Below are 22,594 nucleotides of genomic sequence, written 5' to 3' on the forward strand. Positions count from 1 at the left end.
TAATTCGTTCCTTTTTATTGCTGAGTAGTATTTTATGATGTGTATGTTCCATAGTTAGTTTAACCATGTATGCAGTGTAGAACATCTGGGTTGTTTTCAGTTTGGGGTTATTAGGAATGAAGATCTTGACTACTCTCATGAACAGATTTTTGTGTAAACATAATTTTTCATTTATCTGGCCTAAATGTCCAAGAGTAAAATTGATGGGCCATATGGCATTGATATGTTTAGCATTTTACAAACCTGTCAAACTGTTTTTCAGAGTGGGTTTGCCATTTTATATTTCTGACAGCAATGTATGAGTGATACAGTCTCTTTGCATCCTTGTCAGTGTGTAGTGTTGTTGCTGTTTTCTACATTATCCATTATGATAGGTGTGAAGTGATATTTGATTTGATTGTGATCCTAATTTCCAATTCCCCAGTGGCTAATACAGCTGAAAACTTTTCTTTGTGCTCATCATCCGTATATTGCATTTCATATAATGTTTGTTTATGTCTATTTTTTGTAACTAGGTTAAGTTTTTTAAACTACTAAATATTGAGTGTTTTTACAGAGCCTACATTTTAGTCCTTTACTGAACATGTTATTTGTGAGTATTTTCTTTCATGCTGTAGCTTACCTCTTCCAAGCTGTAGGGTGATTCTTAATAGGATCTTTCACAGAGCAAAAATTTTCACCTTGTGACAAGTTTCAATTTATCAATTTTTTTCTTTGATAGATCATGCTTTTGATGTCATATGTAAGAATTCCTTTTTTAGTCCTCTGTCATCAAATACAGTTAAATAGGTATAAAGCAAACGTAGAAAAAGAAAAGAAAAAATAAAATGACATATCATGCTAACTAATCAAAACAAGCAAAATATCTATAGTGATATTAAAGTAGACTTCAGGCAAAAAAAAAAAATACCATAACCATAAAGGAGCATTTGATAACCATAATTCGGCCAGCCCAATAAGAAGATACAGCAATTCTAAATGTGTATGAACCAAATATCAAGGCTTCAAAATACATAAAACAAAAACTAATCGACCGGAAAGGAGCAATAGGCAAACTCTCATTTATAGTTAGAGACTTTAACACTCAACTAGTAGCAAAGAACTGTGAGACAGAAAATTAGCAGTGATATAGAAGAACAGAACAAAAACATCAACTAGCAGAATCTAATGACTATCTTTAAAACATACTACTCAACTATGAAAATATAAATATTTTTGCAAGAGCCAGTACCAGTAAAACAGCCAACAAAACATCATATCCTGTGTCTTAAAAGAAATCTCAACAAACTTAAAATATTGTAAATAACGTACAGTACATTGTCTTACTGTAATGGAATAAAACTTGAAATCAATCGCAGAAAGACAACAGAAAAATCTCCAAATGAATGGAAATTAAATAACATATTTTTGAAAAACCTGTGAAATTTCAATGAAAAATTTAAAATACAGAGAATTGAATGAAAATGAAAACATACACACAACGTTAGATGTTGCTAAATTGATAACAAAAACAATGCAGAAATAGCAATAAAGGCAAAAATTGGTTTAAAAAAGCTATAAATATGATAACCCTCTAGTAAGCCTGAACAAGATAAAAAGAGAAAAGATATCCATCAACAATATCGGGGGGAAACAGAGGATATTACTACAGACCTTACAATCATTAAAAGGTTAATAAGGAAATACTATGAATAATTTTACTCGTAAAAATTTGACAACTTAAAAGATATTGTACAGTACCTTGAAACCACAACACACCAAAATTCAATCAAAATGAATAGATAACCTCAATTGCCCTAAAACCAAAAAATAAATTTGTAATTAAAAATTTCCTCCAAAATCTTTAGATCCAGAAGTTTCGCTGAAGACTTTCACCAAATATTTCTAAAAATTGATAGCCTAAATAATCTTTTCCAGAATAGAAGAGACAATGCTTTTTAACACCTTTTACAAAGTATCAAAGTCATTCATTCTACCAAAAGAACATTATAGACACATATCTCTCACGAACTTAGATGCAAAAATCTCCAACAAAACATTAGCAAATCAAATTCAACAATGTGTAAAAAATTATAGATATGATTAAGTGTGATTTTTTTTCTAGATATGCAGACTGCTCAAACATTTGAAAATAAATCAATGTAATCACTATCTCAACAGGCTAAAAAAGGAAATTATATGATTATATCAATTGATATAGGACAATAATTTATTGAAATCTAATATCCAATTATGATCAAAACCCTCAGTTATAAATAGGGAGGAACTACCCTAATTTGAGAAGGTGTGTCTACAAATAACTTACAGAAGCATCATTTTTATTTATAAAAAGTGAAATTCTTTCCTCTAAGACAGGGAACAAGGCAAGTATATCCATCCTTATCATCGTTATTCAGCATAATACTGAAAATTCTAGCCATTGCAAGCAATAAGGCAAGAAAAAGAAATAAATGGCATTTAAATTAAAAAAAATTAAACTGCCATTACTTTTGATGACATACTTTTCTGCATTAAAAAAATCCCAAAGAATCAACAACAAAACAGTTGAAGTAATAAGCAAGTTCAGTAAGACCACAGGATACAGGATCAACATACAAAAATCATTTGTATTTCTATATGCTACAAATGATCACATGAACAATTAAATGAGATAAAAATTATACTATTTAAAATTGCACAAGAAGTAAAATGCTTGGGGTAAACATAACATAACATGCACAGAATTTTTATGCTGAATGCTGTAAGACCACGAAAGAACTCAAAGAATATTGGTGATATGTACCATACTCAGTTTTATAAACATCACAACTTTTACTAAATTGATACAGAGGCTTAGCACAATTTCTATCAAAATACCAGAAAGAATTTTTTAGATATAGGCAAGATTATTTTATAATTTAAGCAGAAATTCAAATAACTGTAATAGCTAAAACAATTTTGAAAAAAAAAATGAAAGGAATTACTCCAATTGTTATTGAAGCTTAACATATAGCCACAGTAATGAGAGGGTAGTATTGGTGAGTGTTTGACACATGGATCAATCAAATATATTAGATAACTCAGAAATAGATACCTACAAAACTGATTTTTTAAAAAGATAAGAGGAAATGTTATAAAGTGGCTTTTTTTTTTTTTTTTAACAAATGGTACTGTACTGGAGGCACTGGAAATATATAGCTAAAAGTATTAGCCTCAACATAAATCTCACATTTTATATAAAAATTAACTCAAAATGTATCCCTTAGGTAGGAAATTATAAATTACATTTAGATATAAAATCATACATGTTGTAGAAAAAAGTAGGAGTTTCTTATAAAATAAACGACAGTTTTGGATGATACGGTTCAACTTCACTCTGACTTTTAATCAGTGAATTCAGACCATCTACATTTAAATTAATTATTTCTATGTTAGGACTTAAGTATGTCATACAATTATTTGTTTATTTTTTACTATTTATTGTTTATGTTTTACTATTTATCCCCTATTTCTCATTCCTCTCTCTTTTCTTACCTTCCTGTAGGTTATTTGAATATTTTTAGGATTATATCTTATTTTATCTATGCTGTATTACAGGATATCATTTTGTATCATTTACTTCCTAGTAGCTCTAGATATTCTAATACACACATGAAACTGATTTCAGCCCACTGATATCTGTGTTTCTCCATGCAAATGAAGTATTGAAATCTTATTACCATTTGAGTGCCTTTATCCTCTCCACATTTTAAATTATCTCCAGTATTTTCTCTATATACATTGAGCACCAAACAGAAATAATTTATCTTGTCATTAGACATGGTATTCTTCTTAGGAAGAAGAATAATGCATACTTACCCCGTTTTTATCTATTTATATACTTTCCTTTTCTTTCCAAAGTTAGATTCCTCCTTATGCCAGCATTTACTTTCTGTTTGAAGAACTCCCTTTTTATCCATTTAAGTAATTCTCATAATTTCTTTATCAGAGAACATCTTTATTTCACCTTCTTTCCTGAATAGTTTTGAATATAGAATTCATGCTCAGAGACTTTTTCTTTCAACACTTGAAAACTTTCCATCTTTACACCATGATTACTTGTAAGAAATCCAGTACCATCAAATTTAAGTTCCACTGTACGCTATGTGTCATTTATTTCTGGTTGCTTGTAAGATTGTTTTTTCTTTGCCTGGTTTACAGAAGTTTAGTGTGATGTGTCTGTAGTTCATGCCTTTTCCCAATTTTGAAAAGCTTTCAGACATTATTCCTTTACTCTTTCAGATCCAGATGTTTTCTCCTCTCCTTACGGAACTCTGATGTTAAGAACAGTAGGTCTTTCATTGTTGTTCCACAGGTCCAAGTCCCTACTCAAGCTTTTCTCCCCTCAGTTGTTCAGATTAAGTAAATTCTAATGCTCTGGCTGCAGGTTCCTTAACTCTTCCTTCTGTCGTCTTAACTCTTCTACTAAGGCCTTCTAGCAAGTCATTATTTAAGTTATTGTATTTTTTAGTTCTAAAACTTCTATTCCATTTTTTAAGCAATTTCTATTTCATTGCTGAATTTTTTTTTTTCATTTTAGTTTCTAATTATTTCTGAAAGAAATTTTGTTATGGCTGCTCTAAATTATTTGTCATGCACATACAATATCATCTCAATTTTGGCTTCTTGTTCAGCATTTTCACTTGAGTTGTGATATTAATATCCAAATATCTAAGATACACTCATATCACTTGTCATACGCAGAACCGGGATCCACTAAGTCCACTGGATCGTATTTAACTCTTCTGTTTCAGCAGACAGCTGCACTGTTTAAGCTTAGTGTATAGGCACTGGACCAGCATTCTACAGCTCTGTGGTGTCACCTTACATACAGATCAGTCCTTATGATGTTAGCAATGTGAGTGGTGTTTGGATTGGCCTCTTGGGTTCTGATGTTGCCACTGCTGTGAGCACATTGGGCCCCACTGATACTGAGTATGGGTCTCCTCACCAAGTCTCCATTATGTTTCCTCTTTCCTGATCCCTTGACCAGAAAGATGAAGCCATTTTTTTATTTTAAAATTTTTTTCTGTCAATTCCTGTCAGCTGTAGGATGCAAGATTTTCCAAAATCCAGCATGTATGAAAAATAAAAAATAAAAACTGTGGAAAACACTGTAGTTATTGAAGTTTCAAGGATCCTAAGTAGCCTACTTTCCTCTTTCCACATTTCAAGATTATTTTATGATTGTCCAGTGAATTATACCAGAGTATGTAGTTCTACTGAGGAAGGGAGAAGGGAAAAGACATTCCATCATTTATTTTATCATATCTACTATTTTCAAGAATAGCAGTATAAATGTCATAATTTCTCTTTCTCTGTTTTAATATTTGTGCTTCTGATATTGATTCTAGATATGATTGACAGGTTCATTGCTCTAAATATGTAGGAAAGCAAAGGGATTATATAGAGAGGAAATTCTCTTGTAAAAATACTTTAAATCAGATGAATACATATCCTAATATAAATCTGAACCATATAAAACATAACTAAGCCAAATCTAAATACAATGCACACATACATACATTTTTAAATTTTAAGTTATAACCTGTGAAAAGATACCTTAGTTAATAATGTGATGTACTACATTTCCAGAAGCAGAATTCTTAATATTACTAATTATTGATTTTAGGGCTTTTCACAAGACATGCTGTTCTATAATGAATGACTCCCTTCTCCAATATAAGCTTGAAAATATTTACCATATGAATTTTCAGAATATTTCCTTCATCAGCCAGCAAAAAATCTTTGTGGACCTCTAGAATTTGAGTTTTGAGGTTTTAAATAGAAAGTGAGAATTCCTACATTCTTTACATTACACCATTCCTTCCTCACCCACAAGCCACCTGTCTTTCAACATGACATATAATCATCCAATCATTTATTTATTAGACAAATATTTATTGAGTACTTATTTTTATCAGGCACTGTGCAGCACTGAGAAAATATATAAGTGAAAACATGGACATGGCTATGGCTCCTATGTTATTTCACAATCAAACATTTAGAAAGAGTGGTCTGTGCTCTCTATAAACGACTTATTCAATCCTACACTTGAATATTGGTCTTTCTTCTCATCATTTTACAAATATCGAAGATCACCAGACTTCTTAACCTCCAAATCACACTCTCTGCATCAATCATTATCTTTCTTTATTATCGCCTTTCTGAATCAGTCCAACATGAATTCTATCAAAATTATTTGACCACTTTTAGTTTTGTTTCAGTGGCCCATCCTCCTTTTTTTCTAAATCCTAATTCAAGAATTTCCTGTTTTGTCCTTAGATTTTTACCTCATATAACTACCCAATGTATGTCTCAAACTCTAATTTGGTTTCTGACTTTAAATACATATTTTTGACCATCTAAGAGACATTAACATATGGGATTTCCCAAAACATATTCAAGCCTAAAATGCCCCCAAACAGATATTCCTCCTATAAAATATGTTCTATTTGGAAAATCTGATGATTCCAGTCAGTCCTCAAAATACAGATAGGAAATGAAGCCACGTGACGTTTAATATCACCCAAGAATAATAGGTATTGTGGACTGAGACTAGGAACAGAACAATATCAGAACCTAGAGGATGGCTGATGCTTCTGAGACAGGGAAAAGGAGGAGGAGCTGCAAAGGCCAAGCTGCAGAGGCAGAGCTCCTCAGGAAGGGAGATGCAGGAAGAATTCAGGGAAAATGCAATGTCTTAAAAGCAAAGGAAGATTTGCTGGCAAGATGGCTGAATAGAAACAATTCTAGTGTGCAGCTCCCAGCAAGAGTGATACAGAAGGTGGGTGATCTTCGGATTTCCAAGGGAGAACTTGGTTCATCTCATTGGGACTGGTTAGACAGTGGGTGCAGCCCGAGGAAGTTGAGCTGGAGCAGGGTGGGGTGAATTTTTAACCCAGAAATTTATATTTAGCCAAGCTATCTATGACAAACCCACAGCCAATATCATATTCAATGGGCAAAAACTGGAAGCATTCCCTTTGAAAATTGGCACAAGACAAGGGTGCCCTCTCTCACCACTCCTATTCAACACTGTAATGAAAGTTCTGGCCAGGACAATCAAGCAAGAAAAATAAATAAAGGGTGTTCAATTAGGAAAAAAGGAAGTCAAAATGTCTCTATTTGCAGAAGACATTATTGTGTATTTAGAAGACCCCATCGTCTCAGCCCAAAATCTCCTTAAGTTGATAGGCAACTTCAGCAAAGTCTTTGGATACAAAATCAATGTGCAAAAATCACAAGCATTCTTATACACCAATAACAGACAAACAGAGAGCCAAATCATGAGTGAACTCCCACTCACAATTGCTACAAAGAGAATAAAATACCTAGAAACTAACAAGGAATGTGAAGGACCTCTTCAAAGAGAACTACTCAGGAAACAAGTACAAAACTTGAATATGTTTTGGGAAATCCCACTGCTCAGGAAATAAGAGAGGACACAAACAGATGGAAAAACATTCCATGCTCATGGTTAGGAAGAATCAATATCAGGAAAATGGCCCTACTGCTCAAAGTAATTTATAGATTCAATGCTGCCCCATTAAGCTTCCATTGACTTTCTTCACAGAATTAGAAAAAGCCACCTTAAATTTCATTTGAAAAAAGAACCTGCATAGCCAAGACAATCCTAAGCAAAAAAAAAAAAAAAAAAAAAAAAAAAGCTGGAGGAATCACACTACCTGACTTCAATCTATACTACAAGGCTACAGTAATTAAAACAGCATGGTACTGGTATCAAAGGAGAGATATAGACCAATGGAACAGAACAGAGGCCTCGGAAGTAATGCCACACACCTACAACCATCTGATCTTTGACAAACCTGACAAAAACAAGCAATGGGGAAAGGATTCCCTGTTAAATAAATGATGTTGGGAAACTGGCTAACCATATGCAGAAAACTGAAACTGGACCCATTCCTTATACAAAAATTAACTCTAGATGGATTAAAGATTTAAACATAAGGCCCAACACCATAGAAGTCCTAGAAGAAAACCTAGGCAACACCATTCAGGACGTAGGCATGGGCAAAGACTTCATGACTAAAACACCAAAAGCAATGGCAACAAAAGCCAAAATAGACAAATGGGATCTAATTAAACTAAAGAGCTTCTGCACAGCAAAAGAAGAAATCATTAGAGTGAACCAGCACCCAACAGAATGGGAAAAAGCTTTTGCAATCTACCCATCTGACAAAGGTCTAATATCCAGAATCTACAAAGACTTAAACAAACTTACAAGAAAAAGTCAAACAACCCCATCAAAAAGTGGGCAAAGGATATGAATAAAGACTTCTCAAAAGAAGACATTTCTGCAGGCAACAAGCATATGAAAAAAAGCTCATCATCACTGGTCATTAAAGAAATGTAAATCAAAACCACATTAAGATACCATCTCATGCCAGTTAGAATGGTCAGGAGATCATTAAAAAGTCAGGAGACAACAGTTGCTTGAGAGGATGTAGAGAAATAAGAATGCTTTTACGCTGTTGGTGGGAGTGTAAATTAGTTCAACCGTTGTGGAAGACAATGTGGTAATTCCTCAAGGATCTAGATCTAGAAATACCATTTGAACCAGCAATCCCATTACTGGGTATATACCCAAAGGATTATAAATTATTTTATTATAAAGACACATGCACATGTATATTCATTGTAGCACTGTTTACTATAGCAAAGACTTGGAACCAACCCAAATGCCCATCAATGATGGACTGAATAAAGAAAATGTGGCACATATACACCATGGAATACTGCACAGCCATATAAAGGATGTGTACATGTCCTTTGCAGGGACATGGATGAACTTGGAAACCATTATTCTCAGCAAACTGACACAAGAACAGAAAACCAAACACTGCATGTTCTTCTTCATAGGTGAGTGTTGAACAGTAAGAACACATGGACACAGGGAGGGAAGCATCACACACCGGGGCCTGTTGGGGGTGTGGGGTTAGAGGAGGAATAGCAGGGAGTGGGGGGCTAAGAGAGGGATAGCATAAGGAGAAATACCTAATGTAAATGACAGTGGAATGGATGCAGCAAATCTATATTCAGGTTGGCCTGAATGGCACGTGTATACCTATGTAAAAAACCTGCATGTTCTGCACATGTACCCCAGAACTTAAAGTATAATAATAATACAAATAAAGAGCAAAGGAAAAGAGTTTTTCAAAAAAAAATTAATAAATCAGTGTCACCTGCTTCCAATAAGATTTGAAAAGTGAGAAATGAACCATAGAGATGCTATTTCTTAATAATTTGCCCTACAGAGTCCTCAGCAAGACCATATGTAGAGAACTGATTGGGTCAAAAGACAATCAGCGGGAGGTTGAGAAGTCAGTCAATGAGCTCAGATGAAGTGAAGACAACAAAGGCAAACGTGTTTTCAAAGAAATCTGTAAAGGGGAGAAAAATGGGATATAGTTACAGAGAGATGAGAGATGGAGTAGGAACTTTTTATCATAAATACAGATGCTTGATGTTGACAGGAAAGAAGCTAGAAACAATTCGGGAGAGCCAGCCTGGATATAGGGAGGAAAGAGAAGATTACCGACTGAGAATGAGAGAGAGAGAGAGAGAGAGAGAGAGAGAGAGAGAGAGAGAGAGAGAGAGAGCGTGTGTGTGTGTGTGTGTGTGTCTTTTGGGGGGGTGGAGTGTGATCCAAGAAAAAGTATCATAAAAGATCATTAAACAGAAAAAGGAAAACCTTTTCTTTCCTTCAGAGGAATTAGTATTTTATCCTGTATATCCACTTGTGCTCCTTTGGAGGTCTCATCTTAGAGCAAGCATGTAACCATTTCTAGAAAATTGAACTTTCTGTTTATCAAAATATATCCGTGTGTAGCCACCAGAAAATGTTCTCTATTGAACCGGCTTTCAACACTTTACAAATTGGCAAATAAGCTTGTCTCTACCATTTATTATATGTGTCAAGTTGAGTTTCTCTGTGCTTCAGATTCCTCATTTGAAAAATGGTAATAATACCTACTTCATAGAATTATTGTTGAAATTAAAATGCTTAGAACCATGTAAGGAGCATGATACAGGCTAAATAATATTAGCTAGTATTATTTATTATCCAGGCTAAATTTCTCTGCTTCAGAAACTCTAGCTAGCAGTTGTGTTATATTTATCTCAAAGCTGGTCAAAAGTGTGTTTCTCATTATTCTCTGGAGAAACACTGCATTCATTGTCTCTTGGAATACTATTTCCTGGAATTCTTTCTTCTTGGACAAGCTTATCCTGATCATATTTATTTTTCAACTTAATATTTCAAATTTCTATAAAGTATTTTTTAAATGCTCCTTTACTGACAACTTTCTTTTCACTCAGTCAATATCTCTACATCAGCAGATTATACATACTATAAATGATTATAGCGTTTCTCTAAAATGCTTTAACTTTAAAAATATAATTGATAGTCTTGTCTCCAAAATACATTGTAACCTCCTTGTAATACCATCATGTGGTATATTTATTTATGGGCATCTGAGTGTGATTGTGTGTCTTTCACCTTAACTAAGAGAGTAATGGATTGATGAACACATAGAGTACTCAATAAAGGAAATATGACTTTCTGGACCTGAAGTATGAATTGGAAATAATCTCCCTTAAAAATTCATGATCTCAGACATTTTCTTTCATGAGGTTAGGGTTTAATTTTACTTTAGCTGGTTGATTTAGTTACCTAAAACTGAGAAATTATTCTAAAGTTATCAAGTCTACCTGAGACATGTGAAGGAGTAAATACAAATCCTTCTGGACCTAACCCCCACATAATACTAACAAATGAAACTCTAATGAGTATAATTTCAAAACTGCAATTATAAGACTTTTGCAGAAAGAGCCACTATAAAAAAAACGCGAGTCATCTCAAAAGAATAGCAAAAATGAATAGCCAAAACATCAGAATATAGAAATATAGATAACGTGAAATGAGCACGTTTATATGTTTAAAGAAATGAGATATCTGTGTAGAAGCTCTTTCGTTTAATTAGATCCCATTTGTCAATTTTGGCTTTTATTGCCATTGTTTTTGGTGTTTTAGTCATGAATCTTTGCCCATGCCAATGTCCAGAATGGTATCGCCAAGGTTTTCTTCTGGGGTTTTTATGGTTTTAGTTCTTACATTTACGTATTTAATCCATATTCAGTTAATTTTTGCATAAAGTGTAAGGAAGGGGTCCCGTTTCAGTTTTCTGCATACGGATAGCCAGTTTTCAGAATTCCATTTATTAAACAGGGAAACTTTTCTCCATTTCTTGTTTTCATCAGGTTTGTCAAAGATCAGATGGTTGTAGATGTGTAGCATTATTTCTGAGGCCTCTGTCTGTTCCATTGGTCTATATCTCTGTTTTGGTTACTCCAGCCTTGTATTATAGATTGAAGTCAGGAAGTGTGATGCCTCCAGCCTCGGTTTTTTTTTTTCCTTAGGATTGTCTTGGCTGTACAGGCTCTTTTTTGGTTCCGTATGAAATTTAAAGTAGTTTTTTCTAATTTTGTGAAGAAAGTCAGTGGTCGCTTGATACGGATTGCACTGAATCTATAAATTTCTTTGGGCAGTAGGGCAATTTTGATGATATTGATTTTTCCTATCCATGAGCATGGAATGTTGAGTTGCTGGGTGCAGCAAACCACTATGGCACGTATATACCTATGTAACAAACCTGCACAATCTGCACATGTATTCCAGAACTTAAAGTATCATTTTAAAAAAGAGAGAGATAGTATATAAAACAAGGGATAGAAATAAAATATTATATTTAAAAGGCAAATTACAATACCTAAAGTAATTAAAATTTTATAATTAAAATCTCAGTGGTGGGCCAGGTGCTGTGGCTCACGTCTTTAATCCCAGTACTTCTGGAGGCCAAAGTGGGTGGATCATGAGGTCAGGATTTCAAGACCAGCCTGGTCAACATGGTGAAACTCCACCTCTACTAAAAATACAAAAAATTAGCCAGGCATGATGGTGTGCACCTGTAATCCCAGCTACTCGGTAGGCTGAGGCAGGAGAATCGCTTAAATCCAGGAGGCAGAGGTTGCAGTAAGCCGAGATCTCACTACTGCACTCCAGCCTGGGTGACAGAGCAAGACTCTGTCTCAGGAAAAAAAAAAAAAAATCTCACTGGTTTCTTTATATGCTATATTACAATTAGAATTATCTGAAAAAATTACAGTTATCCTTTGTTTTATGCGAATGATTGGTTCCAGGCCCTTGCATATACCAAAATCTGCACACGTTCAATTCCCACAGTTCGCCCAGAAGGATCCAGGTACAGGGAAAGTCAGCCCTCTGTATACACAAGTTTCACATTCTGCAAATACTGTATTTGGTTGAAAAAAATCTGCATGTATGTGAACTCATGCAGTTCAAACCCATGTTCTTCAAGGGTTGACAGTAGCAAACTGAAAACCTCTCCAGAATACAGCACAAACGGACAAAGTAATAAGTACTATTAAAAAAAGTTTCTATTCTGGAATAAATAGAATAGAATGTGAATATATAATATACAAATAAATGAAGTTACAGAAAATCCAAATAGTGATAATGGAGAAAAATAATATTTGAAATAACAAAAGGTGTGAATCACTAGATTCAGGAATTCTACAGAGATCCCAAGCATAGAAAGTAACTACAAACAAAAGCAAGCAAACAAATAAAAAATTGCTCTGGATAGATTATAATCGATACATCATTCTTTTGTAAATGGCTACTCAGTTGTCCCACCACTGTTGGTAAAAACCAAACTATTCTTTTCCCATTGAGTGGTCTTTGTATCCTTGTTGAAAATCAGCTGAGCATAGACACCTGGTTTTATTTCTAGAATTCTAACTCTATTCCATTGTCTGCGCCAGTAACACATCATCTTGATTATCATTACTTTGTAATGAGTTTTGAGTTTTGAAATTACAAAGTGTGAATCTTGATATACTATTCTTTTTGAGGTTCTTTCAGCTATGTGGGGTCATTTGCAATTGCATATAAATTTTAGAGTCATCTTGTCACTTTCTGTGGGAAAGTAAACTGAGATTCTAATAGGGAATGTATTGAATCTTTAATTTTGGTTCAGTATTGCTATATTAACAATATTAATTATTCTAATCCATACACATGAGCTATTTTTTCATTCATTTAAATTTTCCTTGTTTTTGTCAAACAACATTTAATAGCTTTCAGAATACAAGTTTTGCAATTTTTTTGTTCAACTTTTTCCTATTTTATTTTGTGGTGTTATTTTTAATGGAACAATTTCCTGAATTTTATTTTCAGCCTGTTTATTGTGAATGTAGAGAAATACAGTTGATTGTTGTATAGTGTTCTTATGTCCTGGAAACTCTCTGAACTTTATTATTAGTTCTCACAGTTTTTCAGAGGATTCTTTAGGATTAGAATTTTTTACAGAAATATTGTCTGTGAATATCAATAATTTTACTTCTTTCTTTCCACTGAGGGTTTTATTTATTTTTTTAGCCTCATTGCCTTGGCAAGTATCTCACATACATTGTTGAAATAAAGCCATATTTATTTCATATTTATTGTTGAAATAAAGGCATATTTCCCTGCCTTGTTCCTAATATTAGGGGAAAGTATCTAATCTTTTAGAAAGTATATTATCTGTGGGCTTTTCATAAATTCTTTTATCATGTTGAGGAAGTTCTCTTTTATTCTGACCTTGTTGAGAATTTTTATCATGAAAGGGGATTGTATTTTATCAAATGCTTTATCTGTGTCTATTGAGATATTCATTTTTTCTGGTTTTATTCTATTGATATGTTTTAGAATATAAACCAACCTTGTATTTCTTGAATGAATTTCACTTTGTCATGGGGTATAATTCTTTTTACAGGTTGCTGTATTTGGTTTAGCAGCATTTTGTTGAGGCTTTTGCTGTTTGTTTTCATAAAAGATTTTGCTTGTGGTTGTCATGGGTTGTATCTGAGTTTCATATCAGGTAGCATTGGTTCTATAAAACAAGCTGGGAAGGGGTATCTCCTCTTCCATTTCTTGGAAAAGTTTATGAAAAATTGGCATTAATTCTCTTCTAAACGTTTGGCAAAATTCAGTGGTGAAGTCACCTGGGTCTGAGATTTCCTTTGTGGGTAGTTTTTAAAAATTGCTACACAGTCTCTTCACTGTAGAAATGTATCTATTTGCACAATGTTCAAATGTATCAAAACATCATACTATACCCAAGAAATATGTGAAATATTTATGTGTCAATTAAAAAGAAAAGAAAACTTTAAAAATAGACCTGGAAAAAGTAAACTAAAGTTGAAAACTTAAGTTCACCCAGAAACGTGCAAATTGATGTTTATAGTAGCTTAATTTTTAGTTGCCAAAACTTGGAATCAATGAAGATATTCAATAGTAGTTGCATGGATAAACTGTGGTACATCCAGAAATGGGGTATTATTTGGTGCTAACAAGACATAAGCTATCAAGCCATTAAAAGACATGGAGGAATCTTTACTAAGTTAAAGAAGCCAATCTGCAATGGCTACAAACTATATGAGTCCAATTATATGACATTATGAAGAAAACAAAACTATAGAAACAGTAAAAAGATCAGTTGTTGCCAAGGGTTGAGAGGTGGGTGGAGCACAGGGTATTTTTAGGGCAGTGAAATTATTCTGTATCATATTATAATGGTAGATAAATACCATTATGCATTTGTCCAAACCCATAGAATGTACAACACTAAGAGTAAACCCTAAGGATACTAGATTATGGATTAGGGTGATAATGATGTGTCAGTGTAGGTTCCTTGATGATAACAATTATAACACTCTAACGGGGTGTTAGATAATGGGGGTTGATAATGGGGGCAGCTATGCATGTGTTGAGGTAGAGAGTATAAGGGAAATCGTAACTTCTACTCTATTTTACTGTGAACATAAAACTCTCTAAAAAATAAAATGTACTGAAAAAAGAAAAAAGTAAAAGCAACGTCTGTGTCAAAAAAGCCATATTTTTTCCAAATGACATTTTCCCCATAAAATAAAAATTTAAAAGAAGAAATAGATCTATTTGCTAATTTATTTCTCTTTTAGTCAGTTTTGGTAGTTTATGTCTTTCTAGAAATGTATTTATTTCAACTAAATTGTTTAATTTATTCGCATACAATGTTTCATGGCATATTAAATATATTTTTTATTTCTATGTTTAGTTATTTTTGCCCCCCTTTCATTTCTGATTATATTTGAGTTCTCTCCCTCTCTTTCCCATTGATCAATCTAACTAGTTGTGTGTCAATTTTTTTATCTTTTCAAATAATCAGCCTTTCATTTCATTTAAGTTCTCCATTTTTAAATTCTCGATTTTATTAATTTCCACTCAAATCTTTACTATTTCTTTTCTTTTACTCACTTTCTATTTAGTTTTTTTCTTCTGTTTCCAGTGTTTTAAGAGGAAATGCTAGGCTATTACTCTTCTATCTTTCGTATTTCATAACATAGGTATTTGCAGCTATACATTTTCTTCTAAGCACTATTTTGGTTGCATCTCGGAAGTTTTGGTATGCTGTGTCTTCATTGTGTTTTTATTTTCTTCTTAATTTTGTTGAACTTCTGCATAGCTGGTCTATTATTGAGGGTGAGACATTAACATATGCAACTCCTACTATTCACTTGTCTATTTCATCCTTTATTTTTGCCAGTTTTTGCTTTATCTTTATTGCTTCTCTACCATTGAAGCTATATATGTTTTTAGGATATACATTTAAAATGTTGCCCTTATATTATTTTTTCCTCTTTTTGTGGCATTATTATTACACGTTACACACGTACCTCTATTAATGTTACAAAACTTAATACATAGTTGTAACTATTAATTTACCAATAGTAGTCATTTTCTGAGCCCAAAACAGCTTTGCTCCCATCCACTTCCTTTGTGTTTTTTGTACCATATTACAAATGTATTACATTTCTATACATTGTTGGCTCAACAATACATTATGGTTCATAATATTTTATATAATTGCTTTTCATAGTAGCTAAGATGATAAATGAGAAAAATATGCATTTGTACTATCTTTTATAAATACATAATTACTTTACCAATGCTCTTTATTTCTTCTAGTGGATTCATATTACCATCTGTCATTATCTACTTTCAGTCTGAAGAACTTCCCTTAGTATTTCTTGTAGCAAATTATTTCAGTTATCTGGGAATATCTTTATTTCATTTTCTCTTTCAAAGGATACCTTTGCTGGATATAGGAATCTTGATTTTCATTTCTTTTCTATCTTTAAATATGTTATCTTACTACCTTACTACCGTTCTATGGAGAAGTCAGCTGTTCATCTTATTCAGGTTCCCTTTGAGGGTTAAGCTGATTTTTTTTATCTTGCCCAGATTCCTACCTAAGGGGTCTGGGGAGTCATGCCTTACAAACCATAAATTCTCATCAGATGGATTTTGCTTTGTTTGTTTTTGTTTTGTTTTGCTTGAGATGGAGTCTCCCTCTGTTGCCCAGGCTGCAGTACAGTGGTGCAATCTTGGCTCACTGCAACCTCCACCTCCTGGGTTCAAGCAAATCTCCTGCCTCAGCCTCCCAAGTAGCTGGGACTACAGGCACGTGCCACCACACCCAGCTAATTTTTTCTATTTTTAGTAGAGACAGGTTTTCACCATATTGGCCAGGCTGGTCTCAAAACTTCTGACCTCATGATCTACCCACGTTGGCCTCCTAAAATGTTGGGATTACAGGCGTGAGCCACCGCACCTGGCTGATGGGTTTTATTTGACCCTATATATCATGACTTACTTTCCAGTCTCACTCTGATATAACAAGGAAGAAAATTACAATGTTTTACCCCAAAATATATTTCCTTGCCATACCTTAAAATTGTCCTGCAAAGTCTCTTGTGGGAAATATTCACATTCTATAGAAAATCTCTGTTCCCCTTTGTTTTCGTTCCTTCCTTCCCAGGTCTAGGAGATAATCAACTAAGAGCCAAGCACCCTTTTGGGTCTCATTAGAAACATTTTACAACCTGCTCTCTCTCTGAAGTCTGCTATCTGAGAGATTCCTCTGAACAGTAAAACTTGGTCACAATCCTTTACCTTATCCAGAACCTCCCTTTCTACTAATCCCAGGTCTTCAGGTAAAGATAATCAATTGTCAACCAGAAAATGTCTAAATTGACCTATGGCCTGGAAGGCCACCCCTCCCAGCCTGCTTTGAGTCATCCTGTCTTTCTGAGCCAAACCAATGTATTACGTAAATGTATTTGATTGATGTCTCATGCCTTCCTAAAATATGTAAAAACAAGCAGTACTCCAACCACCTTGGGCACATGTTTTCAGGACCTCCTGAGGGCTGTGTCATTGGGCCATGGTCAGTCATATTTGGCTCAGAATAAATCTCTTCAAATATTTTACAGAGTTTGGCATTTTTTGTCAACACCTTTTAAGTGAAGAGTCATTTTTCTCTTCCTGCCTTCAATATTTTATCCTTGTCTTTGACTTTCAGCATATTTGTTATGATGTGTTTGTCTGTGGATGTCTTTATGTTTATTCTACTTGAAATTTGTTCAACTTTCTGAATATGTCGCTAAGTGTTCTTCAATAAATTTGGGGAGTTTTCAGTTATTATTTCCTCTAATGTTTCTCCGCTCCATTTCTTTCTTTTTTTTTTTTTTTTTTGGTATTCCCATTACACACTATTGGTGTGATTAACAGTGTCCCATTATTCCATGGGGCTCTCTTGATTCTTCTAGATCTCTGTTTTCCAGATTGTATCATTAACCTACCTTCAAGATTGCTAAATCTTCCATTTGTCATTTGAAATATACTGGTGAGCCTTTCTCTGGAATTTTTCTTTTTAGTTATTGTACTTTTCAACTACAAAATTTCTACTTGGTTCTTTTTTATAATTTCCATTTCTTTATTGATGTTTTCTGTTTGAGGTAACATTATTATGTCTTCCTTTACTTCTCTAATCAAGGTTTTCTTTAGTACTGTCTATATATTTATAATGGCCACTTTCAAGTAATTTTTCAGTTAAATCCCGCTAGTCTCTCTCATGGACAATTTCTACCAACTTGTTTTATTTCTGGTATATGGCCCTACTTTCCTGTTTCTTTTCATGTGTCAATTTTTGTTGTTTTTATTGATAGAAACCAAAAATTTAAGTAATATATCAAAATAACTCTGGGAACTGTTTTCCCCTCACCGTGTAGTTCGTAATTTGTATTTGCTAGTTTGTTCATTCACCCACTGGCTGAATTAGTTTAGTGTGGACTACTTACCATTCCACATTATTAACCCTACAATGTGGCTTCTAAAGGAGGCACGGTTTTGGATATATACAAAGTTGTGCTGGAATTAAAGTGGTTTTAGCAGGCCTCCTTTTTCTCTTTCTTGACCATATCCAGCTGTTAGGCTCCACTAAATTACAGGCTGATTGTTTTATTGTTTGAATAATATTCTGTGGCATAAATTGCTCTACAAATGAATCCAATAAAATTTGGGTTTCTTTCCAGAAACAGCTGCCAAGCTCAATGTTTGATATTTGTTCTGACTTCAAGAGAGTACCACCCAATCATCTCCTTCCCCAACTCTCTCCTACAAACTAAGCCTGTAATTTAGCCTGTATCTTGAATCTCTCCCAATTTTCCCCACTATAACCTCCACTGTTTTTGAGAAAACCCTTAAGCTTAAACTCTGTAGTAAATGAAGTCAATTTTTTTGGAATAAAATTTAGGTGCTCTCTGTTTTACAACCTGTTTCTGACTCGAGACAAAATCTTTAATCCAGAGCTATGGATCTTGGGGTGGAAAATAAAGGCAAACTTTTCTTTGAGTGACACCTAAGCTCTAGGAGCTAGGTGCTTGATGGAAAGGAACAAACATCAGCCTAAGGGTCTCTTGGCTTGCCTTTTCCAGCAAGTAACCACTGTCTTATGAGCCAGGGCAAGGGCGGTCAGGATCAGAGTATTCTCTATAATTTCCTGCCTCAATAGAGCCTCCATTTAACAGGGGGAGTCTGGGAAGATGATAAGAGCCCCAGTTCTCAACTGTACTTGCCCAGAATTTAGCTTCAGGACCAGGTATTTGGTGGCAGGATGACAAACACTGACATCCTGCTCCTGTCAGAAAGAAAGTGCTCCCACTGGGAGTTGTGGGAAGAAGGAGCCCTGTGTTCTTAACCTTGGCGGTCTGCAGTGCTGTTTCCATTTTCTGAGCTGGAAGAGAAGAGCAAAAGAGTGGTCTTGGTTGAAATAACATCGTCTTGCTCTTTCTACAAATTGTATAGATTTTTTAAATAGAGGCTTCTTCGTTTTTTTAAATTATACTTTAAGTTCTGGAACACATGTGCAGATCATGCAGTATTGCTACATAGGTATACACATGCCATGGTGGTTTGCTGCATCCATTCCCCCATAATCTACATTAGGTATTTCTCCTAATGTTATCTCTCCTTTAGCACCCCACCCATTACTATCCCTCCTCTACCCCTCCACAACCCCAACAGGCCCTGGTGTGTGGTGCTCCCCTCCCTGTGTCCATGTGTTCTCACTGTTCATCATCAACTTACCAGTGAGAACATGTGGTGTTTGGTTTTCTGTTCTTGTGTCAGTTTGCTGAGAATAATGGTTTCCAGCTTCATCCATGTCCCCACGAAGGACATAAACTCATCCTTTATATGGCTGCATAGTATCTCATGGTGTATATGTGCCATATTTTCTTTATCCAGTCTATCACTGATGGGTATTTGGATTGGTTCCAAGTCTTTGCTATTGTAAACAGTGCTGCAACAAATGTACATGTCCATGTGTCTTTATAATGAGTGATTTATAATCCTGTAATATTGGGGTTCAGAGGTTCAGAGTGCCCTCAGCTCCCCTGAGAGGACATTTCTCCAGGTTCCTGGTATCCTGCCCTCTCAAGAATGAGAGAGGGGCCCATGGCACAATGCGCAGTAAATGCCAGACTCAAAAGTGTTTGTAGAAAGTGATTTATTCAAAAAGAGAGAGAAACAGGAGAAGGAGAGAGAAAGAATTAGCTAACTCTCACACTGAGTGAGAGAATCCAGAAAGAAGGAATCCAGGAGAGGAAAACAGCTTCCACACTGAGTGGAAGGGAATAGAGAGAGATGGCGTTTAGGAGGGGAAGACAGGCTTCCACGAGAGAGTGTGGAAAAGGACTCCAGAGGGGAAATCCAGGAGAGAGAAAGACGGCTTCCATGAAGGGAGTGTTCACGGAAGGGATCCCAAACATGGAGTCCGAAGGGGTTTGGAAGAAGGGAACTTTTAATCTAGGAGGAACTCCCACCTTCTCTAAGACCCCAGGCCAATGAAAGGAGTTCCTTAGAACTTCTGCTGGAGTGATTGACTCTTAGTTTCTTCTCAAGGCTGCGAAATTGAAACGTAAACCGTTAAGTTTTCCAGATGGAGAGAGATGGGAGGGCGGCATGGCGCTAGGAAGTTCTTGCCCTTAAAAATAAGCCTCCTTGTGGACCTGGAAAGAGAACACATTCCCTCAATCCTTTGGGTATATACTCAGTAATGGGACTGCTGGTTCAAATGGTATTTCTATTTCTAGATGCTTCCTCATTTTTATGCCCCGAGGACCATTTTTAGAAGCTTTAAGATGGTTTTTAGTGTTTTTTAAAAATAATTTTTACTGGTTTTAACAGGGAGCAGGCTCAAAGACCTCTTCATACTGACATGCTGGATGTTGATTCTCCTTTATATTTGCATTTTATCATTCAAATTATTGGCATATTTTCTGTCTCTCAACTAACACAAGTGATTTTGTAGAAATTAAACAACATCTAAATTTGTTGTTAGCATTTGTTTTTTATAAGAAAATGATCATGCATATATTTTGTAATAAAGAATTACATAGAATGTAAATAGTGATTTTAAAATGTAACATAGCATACATTGTGCATCCTTAAAAACATTCATATAGCTTCTTTTCTAGTTTGTTTTACTAACCAACACTGCTTCAGGTGCCAACAAAAGTTACTAAATGAGGCTAAGTAATAATAAAGATACACTGTAAGACATATAACTTGAGGATATTGACCTTATATGAAATTATATGCTCTCTATGAGACTTAAAAATATGCTAGTGAGCAAAATATTAGAAGTCAAAAGGTGCCATAAGATAACATTAATTTAATTTTTAAAATTTTATGTGGATTATATATCATGGTAACAGAGACATTAAACCTGTGGGCATATTTTAATGGGATATGAAATATAAGAACCTTATGACAATTTTACATTGAAATTTGATAGATGAACAACTCTGAATATTGAGCACTTAGCCCAATTGTAAAGTTGACTTTTGTATTTGTGTTTTCTGTAGAATGATCAATACACTTTGTTGCTTGAAGTAACCTACATAGAGTTAACTGCACCTTCTATCAGAATACCTGTGAGTGAGAAATGAGACACCAGTTTCTCACAGTAAATTGGCTCCAAGTATTTTCAACTCACTTTTCTTTTAAAGAAAAGAAAAACACAAATAGATGAAAATGTTCTGGATACCCAGGGTTGGGGTCAGAGTTTCTCTGAAAAATTGAAGGGAGTGGAAAGTACAAATGCAATATGTAGGTCAAAAATTTTAGATGATACAGTGCATATTTTAAGGTCATAAATTTTCCTAAAACCACAGACTTTTGCCCCAAATATATTTAATTTATAGCCAAAATAATGTAACTGGGTTCTCTACTTTTCAGTTTTGTTGTACTTACCATTACATTACTTTATTCACCATTTGGTGAAGTACTGGTGAGTAATTTTGCTCAGATGTTTTGCTAAAACTTTTGGCTATCACTCAATTCTAAAACAGCAAAAATTGTTTTATGAAATGATCCGCTGTGAAACTGCTGAGTTTTAAACCGAGGTTTTAATATTAGGAAATATAAGGTCTAGTTTCATAATGAAACTCAAGAAGCTCAGTTTCTTAGTCCAAGTTTCACATGAACGGAAGACCCAAAGGCTAATGAAGCAATCACTAAACCTGGGAGATTAAATCCAAAGCCATAACACTACCTTACTCTTATGGCTATGCTAACAGTATGTTTTCAATTTTATTATTAAAATCTAAATACCTTGAACGATTTCTGAAAAATCACAATATGTTAGAACCAAATTGCCTATTAGTAGAATCATGTTTTCTTCCATGTCTAAGCCATAATTAAATCCCAGATTTCTAACCATGAATTTGTGAGTTCATCCATTCCACAAACAATAATGAGTCCTACTAAAAAGGGACTTTCAATTCTAAAATGGCAGAGAGGAAGCAAGCTGGCTTCATTCTCCCCAACAAAAAACAAAAACAACTACATAGCACTGAGTAATATTCTAGGGTAATTAGGAACATAGACAGTTCCTAAGCTATAGAATGGTAAGAGTATCAGACGTTTATATTTACAATACTTGTTTTTCCAAACATCTCAGCACCAAATGCATGGGAAAGAATTCCCCCTCTCATGGTTTCTATACAAGAAACAGTGAGATTGAGGTGGACAATTAGCTTACCAACCATCTTTGGTGCCCTTGTAGGAGATTGGTTCTGCCTCAACCCAAAGAATGCATCACAAATG

The sequence above is a fragment of the Callithrix jacchus genome, chromosome 16 (genome assembly GCF_049354715.1).
Source record: "Callithrix jacchus isolate 240 chromosome 16, calJac240_pri, whole genome shotgun sequence".
Classification (NCBI taxonomy): Eukaryota; Metazoa; Chordata; class Mammalia; order Primates; family Cebidae; genus Callithrix; species Callithrix jacchus.